Source organism: Pipistrellus kuhlii, unplaced genomic scaffold (genome assembly GCF_014108245.1).
Source record: "Pipistrellus kuhlii isolate mPipKuh1 unplaced genomic scaffold, mPipKuh1.p scaffold_m20_p_11, whole genome shotgun sequence".
NCBI classification, from domain to species: domain Eukaryota; kingdom Metazoa; phylum Chordata; class Mammalia; order Chiroptera; family Vespertilionidae; genus Pipistrellus; species Pipistrellus kuhlii.
The window spans coordinates 10,196,303-10,215,163 of record NW_023425416.1 but is presented as its reverse complement, the minus strand read 5'-3'; positions in this window follow the sequence as shown (position 1 = coordinate 10,215,163).

Sequence of the window (18,861 nt, the reverse complement as noted above, 5' to 3'; positions counted from 1 at the left end):
TGTATATTCCTGTAACTACTCCAGATTTGGTAAAATGATGGGAGAAAAGATCAATCACCAGCCTTCAGAAAAACCAGATGAGACCCCAAGTGGCAAATTCTCCTGACAGCGAACTCAGCAAGCAGCAGATCAAATCCTCTCTCTAATAGTGCATTCAGAGGAACTGTCTGAGACTTCAAGATGATTCTTGATGCTTTCACTTCACGAACACCAAAATGTTTAAAAGTGGTGGGCCCAGAATGTAATGCCTACAGGAATCTCCCATGCTCAGTTTTAGAATTTAGATTAAATTTACCATGGCTAATTGGAAGATTCAAAGATCTTAGGACACACTAGCTATTAGAGCCATTTTTCCCCTCTTCAGGCTTATTGCTTGATTGATTTATAGCTAGAGCTACTAGGCAGTTATGGAAATGTAAAGCTAAAGCAGTCCCTAATGACAATAACTCCCAGATATATGTAAATATGAAACCTGTATCTAGAAATGGGTTTATTTACTTATTAGATACAAAGCACTCACATTTAGCCAACACCTGCCTCCACAAAGAAAGAAATCACTTCATTTCATTGTCCTCATAGCCCTAGATTATGCCTTTCATATTATCTTAAAGTTCAATTTCCCATATCTTACTAATGCTAGGCTATAAGCTTCCTGAGAGACAAGGTAGTCGTGTCATTTTTTAATTCCCCCAGGTCTAGCCCAGTGTCTAGCACATGGCAGATGTATTAATGTAACCACTCAACCATCCTTCTCAACACAACAGAATCACTGTTTTATGAAGTAATTAATTACATTAGATTTTAAAGAGTGATACCATAGCCCAGCCCAGTGGTGAGCACCGACCTATGAACCAGGAGGTCACAGTTTGATTGCTGGTCAGGCACATGCCCAGGTTATGGGCTTGATCCCCAGTAGGGGGTGTACAGGAAGCAGCCAATCAGTGATGCTCATCAATGATGTTTCTATCCCTGTCTCCTTCTCCCTTCCTCTCTGTAACCAATTTGAAAAAAAAAAAAATTCAGTGTTTTCATAATGATGTTCTAAAAACAAACAAACAACAACAAAAAAAACTATTAAAATCAAATTGTTTAATTGAAGCCGCTCTGACTTTATCCAAAACAAAAGGAACTACATCATTTAGGCTTCTTTCTAAATGAAACCGTTTATAAGGGTACTACAGTAGTGAATAGAATCAGCCTCTGTTTTTGAGCAAAGATGCCATTAATTGGAGCTGGGCTCCTGGAAAATACCTGATGCTTCCTGTCCCTTCCCCCTTTTTAAAGAGCTACTTCATTCACATTTACTCAAATCCAAAAAGAGCCTAATCTATTTACAGTAAACAATATTCTTCAGAATGAGTTTAATATATTTCAGCTAATTTTAATTGTCAGTCCCAAGTTCTGAAAATCAAAAGGCTCAAGGAAAGAAATAAGACATGCACAAAATGGGGGGGAGAGGCTGGTATGGAAAAATAATTATTATTTTCCTAGGTAAAAGATGGCTAATGACCTCCTAAATGAGAGCCTTTGTTGACCACAAGGTTATCACATTTTCTTCCTCTCCATCATTGAAGAGGTTTAAGGAAACACAAAAAACAGTGACTATTTTCTGACTATAATGTCATTTCCCGTGAAAACTTTATTTAAATCTTAAATTCCAACGTAAAGCAATTCAAGAGTACAAACATGATATGTGGAATGAGGGGCACATTAAAGAAAATAATCACAGAACCACCAGGTCCATCCATTCCTCTAATGTACACTAAGCAAGCATTTTGCTTTCTGCACAGGACTTGGTGTCACAGATACTGTATCTGAAACAGCCAGGCAACAGCCAGGCACCGCAGGAAAAGCAAAACAGCATCCGCAGTGTTCCTTCTGGTTCTAGATGGAGCCATAAAACTCAAATCTCATGCAAATTCAAAGTCACAGGCTAAATTCTATGGGTTACATGTTAGTAAAAGTACTTCTTAAATTATCCACCCATTGTTGTTTTTTCTGAGAGAAGAGTGGGGAGGATCTGACCTTGCTTGAGTATACTTATCATGTTTCAAGTGCCCATGTAGCATGAGAGGAACTATCCTATCTATGGCCTCCTTTATTCCTAAAAATTAAGTAACTGAGGTTGAGAGAAAGGAAGTTTTTCCCCAAAGATTATTCATTGAGCAAGGGCCTGAACCACAGTTCTACAGACAGGTATGCTGGACATCGGAGATAAGTTCTCTCTCCATAAAGCTCTTCTACCAATTGGGGGAAATGGCTCATCTTTAGAATATCTTGCGAACATATATATGAATGGAATTTTCACAGGAACATAGGCAGCCAAATTAAGAGAACTCAATTTAAAATGTTGGGCATCAATTGGAAAACAGATGTATGTCACTAAACAGTCACATTTTTCATAATAGTCTGCTGTCTGTTGGCAAAGACCTCAGTAAAGCTGTTTTTATGCAACAGAAGCACAGCTGGTTAAAAAGGGGGAAATCTCATCAACCAACTCAGATTTTTCAATTAATTTCATGCCATGTATCTGTATGGAATGTTTTTTTTATATAAAGCGACACATAAGCTTACCCATAATAATTTGTTGTTTTGTATTTAATAACTTTAATTTTTTGTTCAAGCTCTTTACTAACAGCATGTAAATTCACTATAAAAACTTAAATGCATTATACTAACATTGATTTTAGACTGGAAAGTTCCTTTGGCATAGAGGCATGAAAAAATAACATTTGAAATTAGCTTAAAATTTGGGTGTATTTCAGCTATGATATGCCATTCATGTCCACATGTCCTCCTCTTCATGAACAATGGGCTGTGGGGGCCAGTACTCATCACCCATTAGCTCATTACCTTTGTATAATAGATATTAGGTGACAGAGTTATGTTCACATCCATTACCCCTTGTGATGGGAATTTAACTCATTTCCAGACCATAGAGCAAAGCTAAAGAGTTTATGCTTCACATACAAAGCTACTTATGATTTTTTTTCTAGCATTTGATCAATTAGAATAAGCCTCTCTCATGTTTATGTGGAAGTTATTTATAAAATGCCCCCAACAGCCGAAACCAGTTTGGCTCAGTGGATAGAGCATCGGCCTGAGGACTGAAGGGTCCCGGGTTCAATTCCGGTCAAGGGCATGTACCGTGGTTGCGGGCACATCCCCAGTAGGAGGTGTGCATGAGGCAGCTGATCGATGATTCTCTCTCATCGATGTTTCTAACTCTCTATCCCTCTCTCTTCCTCTCTGTAAAAAATCAATAAAATATATTTTAAAAAAATAAAATAAAATGCCCCCAACAAAGCCCCAAAAATAAACTTTAACAGAAACATAGCAGTGCTCAAATACTGCACATTTTGGAAAAAACAAGAAAGGTCACACATCCCTACCTCTTCCCAATTAAAAGTGTCATCAGCTTAGAGTTCCAAATTTTCATATTGATAAAATTGATCACATGATGCTGAACATATCTTAGTTTCTGTGGGCATAAGCAGAAAATAGCACATTGTGTATGTATAATTTTTCAGTGCTATTATCTTTTAAATCTTATATATCATACCAAAACAAATCCACACAATGCCACCAATGTGAATTTCATTAGGCTCAGCATCTTCAGCTCAGCATGAAATCTACTAGACCGTAAATCTGAAAGGAAGAAATTCAACATCAGCTCCATAAATCAAATTAACACTAGGATGAAATCTATTAGAGTGAAAAGTCTTATTCGGGGCCATATGATGCTCTCGGGGGAAAGGAGGTTTATGACACTGTTATATTAACCTCAAATCCCAGGAGATATCTAATTATAGGAGGGTTTAAGGCAAGTCAATCATAGAATTAGCAAAAGCAATGCTTACATCATCACATAAATAAATAATATGCACTTTCATTAACGATTACTTCCTAAATTTGAAACGCTTTAAATTTTCTAGAAGAACACGGCATGAAATACAATATAGGAATACGGGTATCTATCTACAAGAAATATGGACACTATTAAGGAGATATAGCTGACATATGCACATGCGTATATATGTATATAAGAATATATATATATATATATATATATATATGATATGCTAAATCTCACAGAGCTACAGAAATATCCCTCTGCTTGCTTCATACATTTACTGTAAGATAATATTATCTAACAAATGACAGTATTTTTGTGTTAACTTAATTTTGTCTCTTGCAGAACTATGTCCTCTTATAGCTACAAAATATATAAAATCTCTAGATACATAACATGTTCCAGGATCTTGCATTAACATATCTATTAGTGACCAAGTTTCTCCACCCTCAACAAGAGAACAAGAGAGAGGGCTAGACTTGTGATTGTACTGGTACCTAAACCCCAGTGATAGGCTAGCATTGAGAGAAAGGGGTGGGGGGGTGGGGGAAAGGAGGAAAGGAGGGAAAAGGAAGGAAGAAGGGAGAGAGAGAGAAAAGCATGCACTTGTTGTTCCACACTCATTGGTTGCTTCTTGTATGTGCCCTGACCAGGAATCAAAACTGCAACTTTGGTATTTCCAAACGACACTAACCAACTGACACACACCAGCCAGGGCTCAGATGATTCTTAAAGGGACTTAAGAATTATGTAAGTCCTACTTCCAGCCCATACAATACCCATGACTATAGCTAAATTTATGCTAACATTGCTATTCAAAATTACCTATAAATATTAAAAATCACTTTATTTACAAATACAAATAGGCTATCAGGAAAGAAGTTGAATCAGCTCCTAATTTCCTTTCTTCTCTGACAAGAGGGATGATCAAACTAGAAATTGCAAATCGAACTGGTCGCTGAGAGGAAAGATAGCCAAGACAGGCTGGGAAATGAGACCTCAAGGAACATGTCGGTTGGAAGCCTTTTTGGACTGGATGAATGGAAATAACTTGCAGATAAAACCGTTGAGCTGACTTGAGCTCTCTGAGGAATCATTTCCATACGTAAAGGTGTCCATAGAAGGAGAAACCTAGAACTTGCAGAAAACATTACATCACTGCTTTTGGGAGCGTTGAAGAATCACCATCGGAATTCATGTGGCACTCAGCCCTCTGTAGGTAAACACGAAGGCAGCACTCGAGAAAGAATGCAGCCTTCCTTGGTTTCCAGGCTAGGGCTGGATTATACCCTCCCCTCCGGCCAGGCTGTCTCATGCAAGACACAACCTGCGCAACACACACATGGCTGCTCTCGATCTAAATGTTGTACAAGAATAAATGCCCCTCCATTAAGAGAAGTAGCGACAGCTTAACAAAATCAGGGTAAAATTGTAAAACACATGTTTAAAATATCAGTGGCGATGTGACAGAGATGTTCACCAAGAGTCCACGTGGTCCCAAATGCACACCAGTTTCTATGTTTGCAGGGTAAGCTTGGTGGATCCAAGAAATACTCTGATACACAATGTAGGTATATAGGGTTACCACAATCCTCTTATAGCAGTGGTTCTCAACCTTTCTAATGCCTCGACCCTTTAATACAGATCCTCATGTTGTGGTGACCCCCAACCATAAAATTATTTTCGTTGCTACTTCATAGCTGTAATCTTGCTACTGTTATGAATTGTAATGTAAATATCTGTGTTTTCTGATGGTCTTAGGCCACCTTTTAGCGGTTCTCAACCTGTGGGTCACAATTCATTACAATTCATTACCTGTAGCAAAATTACAGTTATGAAGTAGCAAGGGAAATAATTTTACAGTTGGGGGTCACCACAACATGAGAATCTGTATTAAAGGGTTGAGGCATTAGAAAGGTTGAGAACCCTTGGTTTACAGCCAAGTTCTCTTTGCCCCAGAGACCCATAGGACCAGTGCCTCAGCACCTCAGTCCAGTTCTCCCCGTGAAGCACATTAGCTACACAAACCCAGAAGACTCCATCGTAGGTCGCCGTTTGACAAGGTGTGTCTCCACAAACACAATGCTGGATTGGAAAACACTCTATGAAGGGAAGGGCTTGCTGTCAAGTCAGTCTGAGAAATGCTGGATGGAGTAAGCCAGAGCTAAAGTCGCTTACTTACTGCTACAGTTCTGAGAGCCTTTAAGGTGCCCACACGGCCTGAGAATGTCTAAGAAAAATCCAGAATGCAACTTTTCCAAAATGTCTTCCCTAGGGTGTCTTAACCTTTTACTTTTACTAGAGTTCTGTCAAGCATGTTTTGGGAAATATGTAAACAAAGAATAGGTTTGCCAGATGATATGAGAAATCCATGTTTCATGTATTGCTCACACATGAAACCTTTTGCTTAAATGCATTATATTCCATGCAATTATGTTCATCTTGTGTGGAACAACTACAAAAAGTTTCCATTTATCTAAACCCGCAGGGATGTTCCTTGCTCTATGTATATTCACTGTGTTGCTTGAGAATGTCAGTGTTTGTAACCCAACCTTCATCACATTATTCGAAAATAAAATTTAATCACAAGCCAGTGATTCTTCGGTTCCCTTCCTTTGCATGTGTGGGCAGCCTCCAGGCAAAATTCCTTAAAAGAGTGTTTCTCAAAGAAAGCTTTACTCCTACCAAACAGCCCAAACCTCTCTGTTCGGGGACTCTCATGATTAAGTGGGAAAGCAAATGCTGATATTTTATTGATCCTGATGCGTGAATTTCACCTGGACCTCCACTGTGCTCAGCTCTCTCCGAGTGACTGTTTGCTTTTCATTCCCCCTGAAGCCCTGGTTAAATAAATGTTTAACTAATGGGAACAGTAATGGCGTGTTGTATAATTTGGGGCCATTGCCGGCTACCTTATGCTTTATTTGTATATTTGTGTGTACCAGCGGCAGTTTGTTCATTTCACCTGTGCACCCTTTGCTGAGCAGGCACACGCTCACGCGCATGCCTTTGAGGCGACTCACATGAGCACAGCGGCATTCCTGACACTAGTATTTCCAGCAGCCCCTCCAAAGTAAGACATTTTCTTAAAAATAGCAAAACAGACTGCAGGCCAGACACTGCAGAGCCTCTAAATGATCTGTAATAAGCCCGGCAAAGGCGTCGTTGAAGTTAACCAGCCTTGAGAATTTCAGATCTAATACCTCCCTTTGGCCAAACCATTTCCCAAAGATTGTCATTTCAAACGCCCATCTGCCTCCGGCAAAGGGCACCTTCCCTTTTCACCCCTGTTTTGCGGGTACCCACCCGTCCTCCACCTGCCTTGTGTCCCATAGGTTTTCATTTAACCACAGTCCTCTGCTCCTACCGCCACTCCACCCATCTTATCTCTGGGAGGACAGAAAGGATGGTCTTTATGAGCAGATGGTCTTTTCAAGGAAAAGTAGCTCCATTTAAATACAGAGAAATGTACTGTAAATAAATGGCCTTAAAGAATTCGGGTCTTTAGCGGGGGAAAATACGAGAGCACCCAATTCTATTCTTTAATTACAAGAGGATTTTGTTTTTTTTTCTTGCCTGAAAGACTAAACCAATTTCTAATGAAGCATAATGAATCCTAAAGAGGCACCAATGCTCATCCCACCAGATGTTTATGGATTGGTGTTGACTGAACACCAACAGCCGTGTGTGTCGTGTGGGTAAGTGGGGGAAGCACACCGGCTCCCCCTCGTCACTTCACCTTCAAAGACAAGCTGACAAATTTATTGTGTTGCCAGCAGCTGTGTTCTTGTTTTTAAAGGGCTGGCTTACAACTAAGGAAGCAGGCGGAGGGGAACAGCCTTGTGGTGTCCAATGTGTTCTTTGGCAAGGACAGATTGTTTGCGGGTGCAATGGAAAAGATTTTTAATGAAGCTACATTTCAAACCAGCAGCATATGCTCGGTTTTCCCTTCTGCTACTCATCCTGCCATTTGTTAATTTTTGTTATTGTTGCTCTCCGGGACTCTGAAATTTTCATACAAGCTGTCGCATCCGTCCGGCACTAACACAGCTTGGGGTAAATGATCGCTTGGGAGGCAGAAACCGCCACCTCCCACTCCAGCCTTTTTGCTCTTCCCAGATTTTTTTTTACATTTAACCAGGGTTCACTGGTGAACAGGTCGACTGAACGACCAGGGAAGAAAAATGAATAAATTTTGCTTCTTGTCAGTCCCAAGCCTCAGACCTGAGAATGGGATGTCTCACTGCCTCAGCTGCACATAGTCCTGGGGTCACGGGCCAGGGAAGGGTCTTCAGAAACTATGAAATTGGAAATTAGGGAGACAATCTTTCCCTGAACGCCATAATGTCTCAGATTAATTTAAATGGTTCATGCAGAACAATTCTGTGCCCCAGTTAAATAAAGTTCAAGGAAATGAATTTCAGTCTTTGGCAATCTTAAGTCCTATGTAAAAGCAGTCAGCTTTAATATTATATATATATATATATATATATATATATATATATATATGTGTGTGTGTGTGTGTGTGTGTGTGTGTGTGTGTGTGTGTATGAAAATAGGGAATCCTTGGATGGATTCAAGCAAGCATAATTTTCTTAAAAATGTGCACACACCTTGGAGAGGGGCAAGCTATCATTATCTTTGCTGGGAATGCCTTATAGTGAGAATCGTTTAAGTGTGGAGACTAAAGACAAACAGCTGTGTCTGAAGGGTCCTGGGTCAAGCAGCAAGTTCAGCAAACACCGTCGATGGAACCTATGGTTGGATGAGTTTATAAACTCTGGCAGGGGCTAACTTCCTGCCATGATTGGCTGAGGAACCTGGAAAGGTCCTCTCCTTTACATGGGCTCCCTCCAGGAACCAAGCGGAGTTTGCTGAGAGAGAGAGAGAGAGAGAGAGAGAGAGAGAGAGAGAGAGAGAGAGAGGGAGAATATGCCCAACATGTGTATCAGCCAGTGGCAGGAAAGGGTCTTGGAAGCAGCACAGGATCCTTGGCTAGCTCTGGCTCAGGTGAACTTCTCGAGTCCTGGTCTCCCATTCACTACTTGTATGACTCCGGGCAAGCTAAGCAGACTCCTTAAAGTTAAAGTGTCCTCTTCTGTATTACAGTCATGATCATGTCCATTGCAAAGATCACTGTACAGATGAAATGAAGTACCACACAGCCTAGCATATAGTATGGACACATTAAATGGCAACAAATTTAAACACAAATAGCACCAATGTTATGAAATGAAGTACCACACAGCCTAGCATATAGTATGGACACATTAAATGACAACAAATTTAAACACAAATAGCACCAATGTTATGAAATGAAGTACCACACAGCCTAGCATATAGTATGGACACATTAAATGGCAACAAATTTAAACACAAATAGCACCAATGTTATTGGTGCTATTTGTGTTTCAATTTATTAAACACACTCTCTCTATCTCATTTCTCCCATTCAGTTATGTCTCAAAGTTCTTGTAAGGGTTTACCCTCTTTGTGGCCAGCCCTGGGCACACAGGGCAAGCTCTGTCGCTCAGCAGCCTTCAGTGGGTGGTAATGAGGAAGATATGCATGTGTAAGATGCCTTGTTATTACTATAATATGTAACCTGTGGGCAGTGTAGCAATATAACAAGATGCACTAGTGTCTGGGTATGAATGCATACTCAGAACCAAGATGTTAGAGCCAGGCGTGTGGCTTGCTACATTCAGCTGTGACCTGCTTATAAGGAGCTCTGGCCTTTTAGACTGATGTGGCAGTGTAATTAAGAGGCTTGTTAAGACCCAAACTGGCCTTTGCGGACATTGGTCCACTTAGCTGTGGGCAATAAGAATACCATGGCCATGCCACCAACTCAAGCATGTCTCTCATGAAGAAATGGGGAGACTTGGGAAGCTTGCTTTACCAACCATCTTCAGCCTCACTTCCGGTATGTTTGGCTGGGAATCTATCCCTATCACCCACTTCACTAAACTATAAACTTCAGTAAGTTTTATGGGTAAGGGTGCTCATTCAGAGGGTGCCTATCCTTCATTCCTCTTAGGTTACCAGCCTTATCCCCCAGTTGGGACAGTCCACTCTTCTCTTGCCCTATTTTCACTCTCTGACCAGTGGAATCTAGATCCTGTGAACCCATAATTCCAGGTCTCAGCAATAAGTCAGGTCTGGGCTAACCACACAGGTGCAGAAACTCACTCCTGCCTCTTTCCTCAATCCCAGCCTCTGGGATCCTGGCCAGCACTCCTGTTCTTTAAGGATTAGGTTCTGCCTTGTCTCTCTGGGCTTCACTAGGAGAAGGAAACCAGCGTTTGCAGGCCCTGCCTGGTCTTTCCAATCACAGCAACACTTGATTGTTGCTCTTTGGTCACTACCCTGGCTCTCTCACTTTTCGATTTTAGCTCCTGATTCTCTCTCACTCAATTTCAACCCAATGAAATCCCTCTCGGAGGAATCCGACTCTTCCATAAACCCTACGGAGACAGGGTGTCTCTCTCCTCTCTACTTCTTAAAGGTCTTAATTCTCATTTCGGGTGCTTCATACTGCTACCCATGATGGTAATTCATGATATGTCTTGTTTTGCTGTCTAAGCTTTTGACTGTCCTCCAACCTTTTCTTTCCATGTCCACTCACATCCCCTCCATTCTGATTTCCATTTAAATGCCACAGGGGCCTTACTGAAACACAGATCAGATCCCTTCTGCTCTAGCCTGTCAGTGGTTGGCCACCATACTTGTGATAAAGACATGCAACCCAGAAGTCCTTGGTTGGTCCTAACTATCTTTACAGTCTTATCTGACATCTCCAGTCTTCTCCAGTTTGTGCTCCCCTACATTGACCTCTCTTCCTTGCCACAGGGCCTTTCTACATACACCTCTCCCCCATTTCTCTCTCCCCATTGTTGCCTTCACTTAGTTAACTTCTATCCATCCATTACAACTCAATTCAATCATCACCTTCTAAACAAGATGATCTGTAGCCTTCCCAAATGGGCCAATTCTCTAACTTACCTGTTTTGTTGATAGCATGCATCAAAGACATGATTTTTTAAAATTAATTTTGGCTACCCTATAAGACTATAAACTTCCTGCGTGTAGGGACCATGTTAGCTTTTGTTCAACATCTCATCCTAGAGGTCTGCATAATATATGTAATAGTTGCTCAATTAATATTTGCTGATTGAAGTTATTTGGGCCAAGATCAGGTTTCAATTTCTTCTTATTTTACCAAAGTGCGGCACAACAAAAAATATGGATATAATGTCTAAATCTTTCTGTTTCTTCTAGTATTACTAATAAGCAGACTATAACAGCCATACTTCCCAGGCACTGCCGAGACTTTAAGCACAAAATTTGGGGGGGTGGGGAGGAGAAAAGGAAAAAAACAATCAGTGTCATATGTAAGGAAGAATGTGGTCCTCTTGGGCCACAATAGAATTTCTCAACAACTGACATAGACTTCCTCATAACTGCTACAGTAGCAGTAGCAATTGGCCAAAGGGAACTGTTAGGACTCCTGAGTGTTACCATTGCCTATTTGCATCCCACTCCCCAAATGATAGATGGTTTTCTACAAAGTATCCAAGAAAAGAAAGAAGAGTAACAGAAAAGTCTTGTCTCCTTTTGTGTAGGAAGCCTAGGAGAATTCTCCAAAGGCAGGAGCAGTGAACTTTGCCTTATAAACCTTGCTCCTAAATGTGTTGGGTAAACACTTCACTTCTTCAATTAAAACCCTGCCTTTGTGGTCAGGTATTTAGGCTATTCTACATTCGTTCCGCTGACTATTCCAGGGCATTAAAAAAAAAAAATATGCCTTCACCCAACATGAGAAACAAATATAGATCATTTTCTACCTCGTCTACCTTGCATTTCCTCATGCATAACAATGTGCATTTTAAGTGGCACTAACACAATCAGCAAGCCTAGTGAAGGATGGTCTGTGTAAAGGCAACCAAATTTACAGTTCAGACTTTACACACATCTAAATGACTGTACTGTACACAGCAGCCAAGCCCAATAAATGTCAAATCACCAAACTCACATTAAAAGCTGTATGTGACTTCAGGTGGGCGAATTCCAATTTCCTGTTCTAAAGCTGCCTAATATTCCAAGGAGGGGGAATGTGAAATGGAGTCCAAAGTACAGAGAAAAGTACTACACCAACTGCAGATCTTATAGGAGTCAGTGTACTAAAACTGGTCGGCAAATTCATTAGTCAACAGAGCCAAATATCAACAGTACAACGATTGAAATTTCTTTTGAGAGCCAAATTTTTTAAATTTAAACTTCTAGCCAAAACTGGTTAGGTTCAGTGGATAGAGCATCGGCCTTCGGACTGAAAGGTCCCAGGTTCGATTCTGGTCAAGGGGATGTACATTGGTTGTGGGCACATCCCAGGTAGAGGGCATGCAGGAGGCAACTGGTTGATGTTTCTCTCTCATCGATGTTTCCAGCTCTCTATCACTCTCTCTTCCTCTCTGTAAAACATCAATAAAATATTTTTAAAAAATAAAAAGTAAACAAACTTCTTCTAATGCCACTTTTTCAAAATTGACTTGCCCAGGCCGAGGTATTTTGTGGAAGAGCCGCACTCAAGGGGCCAAAGAGCCACATGTGGCTCTTGAGCCGCAGTTTACTGACCAAGATACTAATGTAACAAGAGCAAGTTTCAACCCCATTGTGCCTACTCACACAGAATGAGTCTCATTATACCTTCCATGAGCCTCTAGCTAATTCCTGTTCTGGGTTTATTTCTCCATTTTACTTACCATCATTCAACAAACATATAGCACTTATCTATTTTTTGAGGTGCCCCACCCCTATACAGAATGTAAACTGTATAAAGGCAAGGATTTTATCAGTTTTATTCACTGCTGTTTCCAAGACTCTCGATGATTATTTGTTGAAAGAATGAATGAGGCTCTTAACATCTACCATGCACTGTGCCTATTGCTTTATGTAAGTTAATTAAAGAAGGCACCATAAACAAGCAGCTAAGAGCTTGGGTAGCAGAGTCACATAACCTGAGATCCAAAACATACTAAATTCTTGTTTGGGGTGAGTCATTTCACCTCTCCATGTCCCAAGTGGTTACCCCTAAAATGGAGAGAACGATAAGGACACCACCTCAAAGGGTTAGTATAAGATGCAATGAGATAGTAAATATGATACTTTGCACAGTTTCTGAGCACACAGTAATTACACAACAAACCTTGGCAAGTGTGTTTATATTCTTACTGTTATTATTTTTATAGTTATTCATAACTACTATAATTTTCAAACCACCCTAAAAGGTAGGTACTACTATTATCTTTTCAAGTTGACACTTTGGACAAGCGAATGCTCTTGCATAAAGTAGTAAAACAGTGAAAAGTATGGAAAAATGTTAGAAAAAAGAGGGTGGGAGGGCATTAAGAGCCATTTAGCCAAGAAATAAGAGGACACATCTTGGAGAATTTGATAAAGTTCAATCCTGGGAGCCAAGGAGGTTCAGAGTTGATATCCCTTAGCAGATCTGGAACTGGCGATGGAATGGACAAGCCAAAAGGTGAGAAGGGGAACTGGCAGGCTGAGCTAGAAACCTAGGTTACCAGAGTTGGAACACTGATTTCCTGGCTCTGCATCCTTTCTTCTCAAGAGGAGTTAACAGCTCCAGCTCCTCTTCCATTCTAAAATGTTCCAGGAAAACCAAGGATTGTACTGGAAGTATAAGTTCTGTGTTCAGTGAGACTTGGGTTCCAGCACAATTCAATCACTTGCAAGCTAGAGAGAAAACTACTACACCAATTCCAGGTCTTACAGGAGTCAGTGACCTCAAGCAAATTCCTCAACCCCTCTGGGCCTCAGTTTTTCATTTGCAAAATGGAGATACTAACTATATCTACTCCCAAGGGTTGGCACGAGGATGAAATGAGACGGTTCCTGGAAAGTGCTTGGTGCAGTGTGTGGGCAAACAAGACTTTCAATAATCACAGAAGTAGTAGTAGTATTTAACTTCCTGAACAAATACTTTTCACAAAATCAGCATGATATCTCCCTGCCCTGACTTTCCAAAAGAGAGTAACACGTTGTATAGGCAAATTCAAAACCATCCCCAACAGTGTGTTAAAAATTGTCAACTATCATTCTTAATGTTTTGGGTAAATCAGTACAGTTTTCATATTAAACACACACACACACACACAAAATCTCAAAGAATTAGTTACTTTAAAAAAACAAGTCACAAAGTTTGTAGGAACTCTGTCTTTAAGAACCAAAGAAAAACACACTTATGTCATGCTGGTGGTCATAAGGAAAGAAAATTGGGAAAAGAGGAAAGGGTGGGTGTTAAATCCTAGAATGCACTATCCTGGGGTACAAAATTCCCCTCCCACACAAGCCTGCCCTTCCACAGTCAAAGTGTTAGGTGCCTGAAATCTGCCTAACCCAAATCTAGAAGTACGTTGGCACTTTCTGAATGTTTTCATTTCTGGACTTGTTCTAGAAATGTTGACAAAGGAGAGTGAATTTCAGTTCAGACTCAAAAGCCAGTCATTTCAAAATGTCAGATGAAATAGTATTCCAAGCCTTCTGCTGTGTTGACAAACTTAGACACAACAAAGAAATCCTGACCCACGGAGGTCAACCCTTTGAGCAAAATATCCAAAATCTTCCCCTGGGGACTGGGGGAAATATTTTGAAAGAAGACATGGCTTGTAGGAACACATTATCAGAGGCTCTTACTTAAAGCTCTGCACACCACCAGCTGATCTGAGTGGGCTGAGGTACGGAGGCTTGAGAACCTGGTGCCATTGTCTGCAACATGCTTTTTCTTTCTGCAGAGCTGGGGCATGGCTGTCTCTTTCCTGACTAATTAATTAATTAATTAATTTGAGAGAGAGAGAGAGAGAGAGAGAGAGAGAGAGAGAGAGAGAGAGAGAGAGAGAGAGAGAGAGAGAAACAGATTTGTTGTTCCAGTTACGCATTCATTGCTTGACTTTCATATTTGTCCTGACCTGGGATCAAACAAGCAACCTTGGCACATCAGGATGACAATCTAACCAGCTAAGCTACTGGGTCAGGGCCCTGGGCATAGCTTACATCAGCTGATCAGGGGCCCAAGAACCAAAAGAGGATAAGGACCTAGAATGCCTTTTCAAGACTCTCAAAGCACAACCCAGTCCCAGATGAAACAGGAGTGTTTTTGTCAGGGTCATGCACCTGCCAATGGTCTTGGCTTTGCCCTAGGCAAGTAACTCCAGCTCCAGCCCACTGTTTCTTCCATCTACCAAGCCTTCTTTTCAAGCTACTTGGAGGGCACTCCTTGCTAAAATGATTTTAATGTATGCTCCCTCCCCAACATTTTGATTCATGTTCAATGAAAAAGTGGGCATCTCTAAAGCACTCATTTAAAATAAAGCCAGCCTTAAAAATAAACAAATAAATCCACCAATGGTCCCAACAACAGTGATCAAAAATGGTTATAAAAAATAGATTTAAGTTTCCAAGCCTCAAAAAGGTTATTAGACAAGATGACAGGGGCTTTTCTTTATATGGAGGCTGAACAAACAAACTGGATTTGGCTACATTTGATAATATCAGCCGAGGTGCAGTTCCTGTGTTATCTCTCAATTAAAAATTGAAATATGAAACTGTTCCCTTCCACAGTCCCCCATAACAGATCTAAAGCAAAGAGAATTTCACATACCAGATAGAAATGTATTTATAAATGTGTATTTGTAGCCCCAGGATAAAAGGCTGATACACACATACAAAGCCAACAAATCAAGACCATTGACTTTCTCAGGCCAAATTTCTAACAGCTCTAGTTATTCTACCTAATCATTGATAGAGGGAGAGAGGGAGGGAGAGAGGGGGGAGGGAGGGAGGGAGGGAGAGAGGAAGGGAGAGAAGAAATGAGAATGAATTGAAATGTTTACAAGTCTGTGGTCAATTGACCAGGCTCTGTTTTGAAATATTAGTCTTTTACTCCTTTTTTAAGAGAAAAGCCATGAAATTATGAGTTGAGAATACAGTCAGGCATGTGTATAATATTATTAAATACATTTAGTGAGCACTTACTGTTTGCTAGACCCTATGCTATGCATGGGTTTTCAGGCACCGCCTGTTAACCTTCACAATCGCCCTGGGGTGAGTACTATTGTTAATTCCAGTTTATAGATGGGAAAACTGAGGCCCCAGACAGATTCAGCAACTTGCTCCAGTCACAGGGCCCAAGACCAGCCATCTGGACTCAAACGCCAAAGCCTGTGTGCTCCTCCGTAAATGTGGGATGTCCTGTCCTTCATGCCTATCAGGACTTCAAAGTTTCAAGTTCTCCATTTCTCCATGAAAAGGGAGATAAAATACAAACACCCACAGTGTACCAGGCTCTAGTTAGAGCCCTAAAGTCACTCCTGTATAATGAGCTATGCTCATGATGGGAACATTTATAACATTCTTAAAATCTCTGCATAAATATTAGAGTCGAGCATAGTTAGGCATCTAACTAACTAGTTGTGCTCTTCTTTTCACCTCTTAGCATTGCTACACAGTTTGACCCAAACCACTATCTCTGTGGAAGCTTAGAAAAAGGGGTCCTTGTCTGGACCCTGAAAAGGTGGGGGAGAGGGGACTCTGTGCCCTCTCAACTCAGTAAAACTCTACCAGACAGACATAAGTATATTTTGCTCAGAAGAAGGTCCAAAGTTTCTCTCAAAAGGTCCTGAGGCCTAAAAAAACCAAAACCAAAATAACAAAACAAAACACACACACAAAAAAAATACGAAAACTCAGAAGCCTGAACTATAAGATTCTATAGTTCACCCAGTAGACCAGGTTACTCCACAGACTCTTACCCCCAAAATAAATGTGTCAAGTTTCAAAACACTGGAAAGGTGAGGGTAGTGAGAAGCAAGTGGAGGCTAATACTCAGGCAACTGAATGCTTCTTCTGCATCGAAGGCTTAGGAACTGAGCTGACACTGCGCCCAAGCCACTCTGCACAGCCCCTGGGGCGCTGCTCACTTTGCCACCGGCTTGCCTTCCATTAATGAGCACCTGAAGACTGTGCTTCCAGCTGAGCATGTCGCCTCAAGGCCAAGACACCCCGGAGCCAGGGCTCACCCAGGCTCTTCCAAATCGCCTCCTCCGAGCACCAGACCCTGGTCCTGTGAGTCTGCAGAACGATGGCAGTGAGGTGGCATTTCAGACAGAGGGATTGTATGTGCTGTTAATGCAGTAACGCCAGACTCATCCAAGCCAGAGACGCATTTTATGAGTTACTGTTTCCCTCAATGCATTTTCATCACATATTTTGCAAATGTTTCTAATTCCAAGATTCAGGGAAAACAACACGTTTAGATGAAAATGTTTACAGTGGAGTCCTTATAAAGTACTTGATAGTCTTGGGAGAGGAAAGCATTTTGCCACATACCAGCGATTGGAATAAACCATTTTGTTTTCTATGGGTACCAAACTTCTTCCCAAGTAGAAACATTTCCAGTGGGGGTAAGAAAGTACTGATGAGGCTGATTTAGGATTTGCGTGCCCTTCTAGAACATTCCAGGTCCACAGGGCACCTTGTAACTTGAGACCACGATGTGGCGGGACTGCTGGGTGTGCCTGACCACCTGGTTGGAGAATGCCTGGGTCACCCCTAATCCGTCCGTAGGTGAGTGAGACCAGTGAGAAGAGTACACATTTTCAGCAAAAAACCTTTAAAAGTATCGTCACTGTCCCCCTACGACCCTTCTCCCTGGGTAAATGAGAACTGACTCGGAGGTTGGAATAGGTGCCGATTTTGTTTCAAAGTGGGTAATAATGGCTATTCATCTTAATTCCAATGTGTGCTAAAATTAAGCATAATCCTAACAAGAAAACACTAATGTCTCCTGAAATTTTTGTGTGGTAATATTACCAAAGATTATCTATAGAAAAGCATCTGAACAATTTTAATTATTATTCAAAAACCAAAACAAAGAAACACCACCACCACCAACAACAAACATTTTCATGGTAAAACGCATTCGCAGAATGTGTAGTTAAGCCCAGCAAAATAGATTTCTTTGCTGCAAGAAAACAAAAATTCTTAGAGCCTCTCACGGGAACAGAGCTTAGCAGAACATGGGGCTTTAGATTATTCTTGAATCCAAATGATTTTTATTTCATCTAAAAGGATCAAACTTTTCATACATGGAATGTGTCTATATTAAAGAGGATTTAATGTTGTCCTGTCCTCAACGTCCTTCTAAATTTCAGGCTAATTCCTCTTTCCAGCTGATTAACTGGTTAAGGCAACTAGAAAATGCCATTGCTACTGTGATAAATTCAAAATCCAATTTTATTGTTGTCCTTGAACTCATTTCCTGCTAAAAATAAGTAGGCCATCAGTTGGGAACCTGAGAAATCTGTTCATTATACAAAGATCCCCACAGTGGCGGCGCCTGGCTGGCACTGCCTAATACATTGGTAACACCACAGGGCCTGATGTCCCACCCACAGAGCCTTAGTTTTACGATAAGGAACAAACATAGCTAAATGCCCAGGCATTAAAGCACAGGGATGCCCTCAGTAATTAACAGTTCCCATCGAGTTTCTAAAAACAATAACTGGTCAAATAGAGAAGTTAAACAAACATAAAACATGCCAAATTAACTTTAAGTGAACTCAATAGACCTTTGGCTCTGGAATGGACATTTAATAATTTTCTGGAACACAAGGAAAAGCCTGATGTGGCTAATTTTAAATATGTTTTATCATAGAAAGCAACATAATTCCAGAGGATTCAAAGTATCTATTAGCTTACATTCCTGCCAGGGTCAGCAAAAAAAAAAAAAAAAAAAAAAAAAAAGTATTGATCTGCTATTAAAAATCAGTTGAGTTCACCTCTTTCTACGCAGGTTCCCTCTGGCTGCTGAGCACGGTTTTCCTCTGTCTAGTGGCAGCGTGAAGAGATGAATCGACTATTCAGAGAGAGCTCTTCACATTACATTAGCTGAGTAAATAGTGATGGATGAGTTTCTTCTCTCAAGTGCT